The sequence below is a fragment of the Loxodonta africana genome, chromosome 7, assembly GCF_030014295.1.
Source record: "Loxodonta africana isolate mLoxAfr1 chromosome 7, mLoxAfr1.hap2, whole genome shotgun sequence".
Lineage (NCBI taxonomy): Eukaryota > Metazoa > Chordata > Mammalia > Proboscidea > Elephantidae > Loxodonta > Loxodonta africana.
The window spans coordinates 81,036,217-81,043,544 of record NC_087348.1 but is presented as its reverse complement, the minus strand read 5'-3'; the positions used below and the strand labels follow the sequence as shown (position 1 = coordinate 81,043,544).

Sequence of the window (7,328 nt, the reverse complement as noted above, 5' to 3'; positions counted from 1 at the left end):
ACAGTTACTCAGACCAGAAACTTGGGATCATGCTTGAAATGTACTCTCTTCCGCACTCCTGACATCTAATATAAACACTCAGAGGACAAGGACTGTATATTCCTAGTAACTAGCATACATTCATTTAATTATTCAACATCCTTTCAATTATTTACTTAACAAACATTTATAGGTCTTTATCATATACCAGGAGCCTTGGTGGTATAGTTGTTAAAGCGTTTGGCTGCTAATCAAGAGGTCAGTCATTCAAATCCACCAGGCACTCTGCAGGAGAACAATGTGGTAGTCTGCTTCCATAAAGCTTTATAGCCTTGAAGTCAAGATTCTGGTAACTCCACAGGCACATCCAAACTCCCTGTGGGACCAAATGGTGGGCTGAGGGCTGTGGGGACTATAATCTCAGAGACATCTAGCTGAATTGGCATAACATAGTTTAGAAAAAAATGTTCTACATTTTATTCCAGTGGTCTCACCCCCTAGGGAGCAAGGAAGAATGAAGAAAACTAAAGATACAAGGGAAAGTTCAGTCCAAAAGACTAATGGACCACATTTACCATGACCTCTACCAGACTGAGTCCAGTATAAGTAGATGGTGTCCGGCTACCACCACTGTTTGCTCTGACAGGGATCACAAAAGAGGGTCCTGGACAGAGCTGGAGAAAAATATAGAACAAAATTCTAACTCAGAAAGGAGGACTAGACTTGCTGGCCTGAACAGAAGCTGGAGAAAACCTGAGAGTATGGCCCTTGGACACCCTTTCAGCTCAGTAAGGAGGTCACTCTTGAGGTTCACTCTTCAGCCAAAGACTGAACAGGCCCATGGAACAAAACAAGACTAAAGAGGCACCCCAGCCCTGGGGCAGGGACTGGAAGGCAGGAGGGAACAGGAAAGCTGATAATAGGGAAACCAGGGTTGAGGAGGGGGAGTGTTGACATGTCGTGGGGTTTTTAACCAATGTGAAAGAAAAATGTGTGTGCTGTTTGATAAGAAACTAGTTTGTTCTGTAAACCTTCCTCTAAAGAAAAATTAAAAAAAAAAAAAATCACACCCTTAGAAACCTTATGGGAGAATCCTACTCTGTTCTATAGTGTCTCTGTGAGTCGAAATCAATTCGATGACAAAGCATACCATGTGCCAGGAACTGTCCTGGGCACTGGATTAAGAACAGTGAATATAACAGACAAAAATCTCTGCCCTTATGCTGTTGAAATTTTAGTGAAGGGAGGCTGACTAAACAAATAAATTAGTAAATTTTATGGTCTCTTAAAAAAAGCAGTTGCTGTTGGGTTGATTTTAACTCATGGCAACCCTATATTATGCCGAACAGTGACGTTAGGAAATAATTTGTGTTTCAGAGGAATATTGTGGAGTGCTGCTTTTAACAAAAAAAATGAAAAGAAAAGAAAAGAAAAAACCGTTGCTGTTGAGCCAATTCCAACTCATAGAGACCCTATAGGACAGAGTAGAGTTGCCCCATACATTTTCCAAGGAGTGCCTGGTAGCTGAACTTTTGATTAGCAGCTGTAGCTCTTAACCACTATATCACAAGGGTTTCAGCTTTTAATGTAGTGTCCAGGAAACCCAACGGACTTGAAGGCGAGAGCTATTTGTGGAAAGTATTTTAGGCAAAGGAAAAAACAAGTAAAGTTTCCAGAGGCAGGAATTTGGTTGGTGTGCTTGAGAATTTGAGACATTGCTAGATAGTTTGGATATGGTATCATTATGAGTCGGAATTGACTCAATGACCGTGGGTTTGGTTTTCCTTTGGTTGGACGGAGTGGTCTGAAGTAGAAGATTGAACAGGCATCCAAGAATAAGACTATGTAGGATCTCGCAGGCCACTATAATGATTCTCCCTTTTATTCTGAGTGATATATGAAATTGTGCAGAGCTTTAGTGCATATCAGTGACATGACTGACATGACATATTTTCACTCTATTTGGGCTAAACTGTAAGGAAACAACAAGGAGTCCCCTCTGTCCATTTACCTCTGGGCCGTTAAAGTAATCCAGAGTGGAAACGTGGTGGCTTGAATTTGGATATAGCAATGGAAATAGGGAGAAGTTGTCGGATTTTAAGAATGTTTTGAAGGTAACGTTGACAGGATTTGACTGTGGATGAGATATTGGTGATAAAAGAAAGGGGGAAATGAGGATGCCCCTGAGGTTTTGCTTGAAAAACTGGAAGTCTGGAATTGGCATTAACTGGGATAGGGAAACCACAGAGAATTACCCCCTATTCACTAAATGAGCCAACGACTATTATGCTTCTGTGCTTTGACTTATGATGGTCAGTTTTCGATATGGTATTCTTTTGTTATTCTGCCAATCTATCATCCTACTGCCTGTGTGTACCCTTCTGACCCTACCTAGAGGATTCGCTTCCTCTCTTCTGGGCTTATTCATGGGTTTTAATCGCTTTTACATAATTTCTGCCTTCTCCACTAGACCGTGTACCCCTTGAGTAATGGGACCAAGATGTGTTTATGTTAGTTTTCCATTTTCTAACACCATGCTGGATACAAAATAACATTCAATAAATATTTTCGAATGCCTAAAGGAAAATGTCTCTAAGTGCTGACCTTTCAGATCAACCAAACATCTTTAAGCAAGTACTGATTTTCAATTTCCCCTGGCCCCATCTGGGATTTATTTAGGAGCAGGCATTTAGATTTGTTGCTGGGTTTATCAAAATTCATAGCTTCGGGCTTGAGAGATATGGTGAGAGATTATACATCTATATTCTTAGTCTCTGCCAGGAAGCCATGGAATGGCAAGAAGTAGGATGTAACCCCTCAAAAAAGGGAAACCATATAGCTCATATCAAGCATGTCCAGAGAGCAGATTAGGCTTATATTTTTCTCCCTCAGTTCCTGCCTCCAATTGTGATTTTTTGTATTCCCAATCCAGAAGAGCAAAGCAAGAACATAATCACTTTCTGTTGTCAATCACCCCTCCTCAGTAATTTCCAAATTCCCTGTTTAATCTCCTGGGTTCTTAACCCATAGACAATGGGATTCAAAGCTGCAGGAATTACATGATGTAGGACATTCAGTAAGACAGGAATATCAGGGGAAACCTTTTTCTTAGCCATATGGGTGAACACAAAACTAGCAGGATGGTACTGAAGAAGAGGATAAGAATAAAGTGGGAGCCACATGTGCTCAGAGCTTTAGCAGCTGCCCCCTTTGCCTTGAGTCTAAGAACAGCTCGGAGGATGAAAGTATAGGAAAGAAAGATGAGGATGAGATCAGAACCCAGAAGAGTCCAGGCCACAATTAACTGGTAGATTCGGTTAAGGGCAATATTATCACAGGAAAGCTTGGACACAGAGAGGCTGGCACAGATACAGTTCTCAATGATATTTTTTCCACAATAATGGAGCCGAGCAGAGAGGATGGGGATAGGTGCAGTGAGAAATGTATTCCGGGTCAAGATGAAGACAACAATCTTTGCCACAAATTGGTCAGTGATGATGGATGGGTAATGTAAGGGCTTGCAGATGGCCACATAGCGGTCGTAGGCCATGGCCAGGAAGGTGCATGATTCCATGGGCAGGAAGTTATTCATAATGAACATCTGGAGGAAGCAGGCAGAGAAACTGATGGGCCTGAGGTCAAACCAGAAGATGGCCAGGACCTTGGGGATGACAGTGAGGCAAAGCACCATGTCCAACAGGGAGAGAAGGCTGAGCAGGTAGTACATGGGCTCATGCAGGGACGCTTCCAGCCAAATGGTGATCAGGAGAGCAGAATTAGCCCCCATGGCCAGGAGGAAGAGCAGGCTGAGGGGCAGGGACAGCCAGTGCTGCCAGTTGGGAGATCTGACAAAACAGTTCAGGAGGAAATCAGAGACTTCACTAGAGGGGGTGTTGTTGCTACAAGGCAGCATTAGCAGTGACTCTAGTGAGTAGGTATCTTTGAGTGGCTGAAGAAGAGAGAAGGAGTTAATTCTGCCATTGACCGTAATGACTTTGTACTTAGCCTGTGAGATCTATAAGCGCAAGCACAAAACCCGCCTTGTTCATCTCACATTCCTTGTGCCTAGCACATTTCTGTCACATAAGAGGCAGCTAATAAACATTTGTAGACTATATGTAAAAGGGTGAGTAAAACAATGTTTTCCATCTTTCTTCTTTCATCTGTGTTCCATTTGACATTTTCCCTGCTGTGAATTCATCTGTTGAGTTTGTTTACTTGATTGATTAATATTTAATGAATCAGAAATTATTTAAGCATCAAGTGTTATCGCAATAACACAAGTGAAATCAAAGAGACTAAGGCTGAGAAAATATTTGTTTAAATTTTAAAACATATGCAAGCATTAATTAAAGGTTACATGGCATCCACTATCAATTTTTAAAGATAATGAAGCATGAGGTCATCTAGAAGCATGTTGGACTGGGTACATGGAACAAATCTCTTGATGAAAATGAATAAAATCCTATCTGTGACTGGGTCTTTACCTGTATTTATATTCACATCTACAGGTTCACATATATCTATACCTGTTTTAATATCTATATTTGAATGTTTTTAATGCATTCATGAACAGACAAAAAAAATAAAAAATAGCAGGCCAAGAAATGAGTGAAATCTGGAGAGTTAAATCAAACATTGATGCTGGCTTCCAACTTGAGGGCATTTGTGGCATTACATGAACTTAAGCGCCGGTTTCATTACTTCATGGAGCTCAGAGACAGAGGATAAAATCCAGGGCTCATAAAAGTGAGGGAATGTATCAGGTGATTCGCCCTTAGAGATAAGATTCCACAGCACTACACCCTCGGTGAAAGTGTGCACTAGGAAGAAATCCATTCTTCCACCTCTGCACTCTGCACCCATACTTGGAACGTCAGAGAAAACTGACCATCCCACAGCTTGGTATAGCGGAGAAATCTCTGAAATCCCTGAACCATAGGCTCATCTTCATGTGACTTTGCAACCTGAGCTAACGGCACTTTGGCTGTAAAAGGAAATTAATTTTATTCTGTACTGCCACTGCCCTCAGAAAATGACAAACGCGAGACCAAATCCTTCCTTGAAGAATTTACTTTTATCCACAAAGAATTCCAACATATACCTTTCTGAAAAAAATTGAAATGCTTGAAGAAAAAAAATTCTTCTAAATTAAAAAAAAAAATGAGTAAAAGGCCATAAAAATAATAGATTGCAGAATCCAATCTACAAAAACTTAAGCTATGGAGTTATTCGATAAAGAACATTGAGCAAATTTCCTTACCAGATTTTTAGCAATGACAGATATGCTTAAGCATACAAGAAAAGGATAAGTATATTTAAGAGAATAATTAGTCATGTCTCCCAGAAATTAAAAATATAATAACTAAAATTAAAGTTTTAAGAGATAGGTTTAATGGTAGATGGGGCACAGTTGAAGAGATATTTAGTTAACCGGAAGACGGAACTGGAGAAATTTTTTATCATGAAGCTCCAGTGGGTAAACAGAAAATTCAAAAATGTGGTTAAGAGCAAAGACATGAGATTCTGATTAGACTTAGTCACTCTATCTTTTTTGGCTTATGGTGATTAAGAAGAAAATGTCTGGGATTAATTTTGCTGAGGGCCCTGGCAACTATAAAAAGTAACAAAGCAGATTTGACAAAGAACTGGATATATTTACAAATACAACATAAATAATAATAATTAGGTGGATTTAACACAAGATTAGAAACAGCTAAAGAGAGTCAGTAAACTTGATGGACGTCAGAAGAACCTATCCAAGATGAAGACGGAGGGGAAAAAAAAGGAAAATGCCTAAGAAAGTGTAAGAGAAAGAGGATAAAGTAACACTGTCCAACATACATCTAATTAAAGTTCCAGACAGAAGAGGAGAGAGAATGATGCAGAGGATTTTGAACTTTCCTGAAGAGATGAAATTTATCATTAACCAGATTCAGGAATTCCAATAAATCTCAATCAGGATAAGTAAAAACAAAAATACACCTAGACAAATCATGGTCTAACTTCAGGTACCAAAGACAAAGAGATCTTAAAGACTAATATGATTAATACAGTCAGAAGAATCAGTACAGTGCCAGGCTACTTGCATTAGAATTTCTGGTTGAGAGTTACTCATTAGCCTCAGGATTCTGGCCTCTTTTTTGAAGAATGCCCTCACTTTCCCTCTCCTAAGCCCCTGTACTTACATCATTCTATCTCTGTCTCCTAATTCTTAGGTTTCTTTGTCCAGGTTAACAAGATCCCTCTCACTAGAGGCAGCACTTGTGATATTGAAGGAGCCCTTGTACAAGGGCTGCAATATTGCTGATATTTGTGTCTGGAGGAGGAATACCAGTATTGTTGTTATGTGCCATTAAGTCAGTTCCGACTCATAGTGACCCTACGTACAACAGAGTGAAACACTGCGCAGCCCAGCACCATCCTCACAATCGTTGCTGTATTTGAGCCCATTGTTCAAACCACTGTGTCAAACCATCTGGTTGAGGGTGTTCCTCTCTTTCACTGGCCTTCTACCTTACCAAGCTTGATGTCCTCCTCCAGGGACTAGTCCCTCCTGGTAACATGTCCAAAGTATGTGAGATGAAGTCTCAGCACCCTCGCTTCTAAGGAACATTCTGGCTGTACTTCTTCCAGGACAAATTTGTCCATTCTTCTGATGGTTTATGGTATATCCAATAATCTTCTCCAACAACATAATTCAAAGGCATCAATTCTTCTTTGGTTTTCCTTATTCATTGTCCAGCTTTTGCATGCATATGAGGTAATTGAAAACACCATGGCTTGGGTCAGGCACACCTTAGTCCTCAAGGTGACATCTTTGCTTTTTAACACTTTAAAGAGGTCATTTGCAGTAGATTTACCCAATGCAATATGCCATTTGATTTCTTGACTGCTGCTTCCATGGGTATTGATTGCGTATCCAAGTAAAATGAAAAGCATGACACCTTCGATCTTTCCTCAATTTATCGTGATGTTGCTTATTGGTCCAGTTGTGGGGATTTCTGTTTTCTTTATGTTGAGGTGTAATCCATACTGTAGTCTGTAGTCTTTGATCTTCATCAATCAACCTTTCACTAACCAAGGTTGTATCATCTGCATATTATGGTTGATAATGAGCCTTCCTGCAATCCTGATGCCCCATTCTTCTTCATATAGTCCAGCTTCTTGGATTATTTGCTCAGCATACAGATTGAATACATATAGTGAAAGGATGCAACCCTGATGCACACCTTTCCTAATTTTAAACCTTGCAGTATCCCCTTGTTCTGTTCATATGACTGCCTCTTGGTTTACAAACAGGTTCCTCATGAGCACAATTAAATGTGCTGGAATTCCCATTCTTCACA

The 7,328-nt window shown here is 40.1% G+C and overlaps 1 pseudogene; it reads right to left on the bottom strand.

The window, feature by feature from the left end:
* Window positions 1-2,945: 2,945 nt before the first annotated feature.
* Window positions 2,946-4,147, bottom strand: LOC135232164 (olfactory receptor 56A3-like; annotated as a pseudogene).
* Window positions 4,148-7,328: the final 3,181 nt, after the last annotated feature.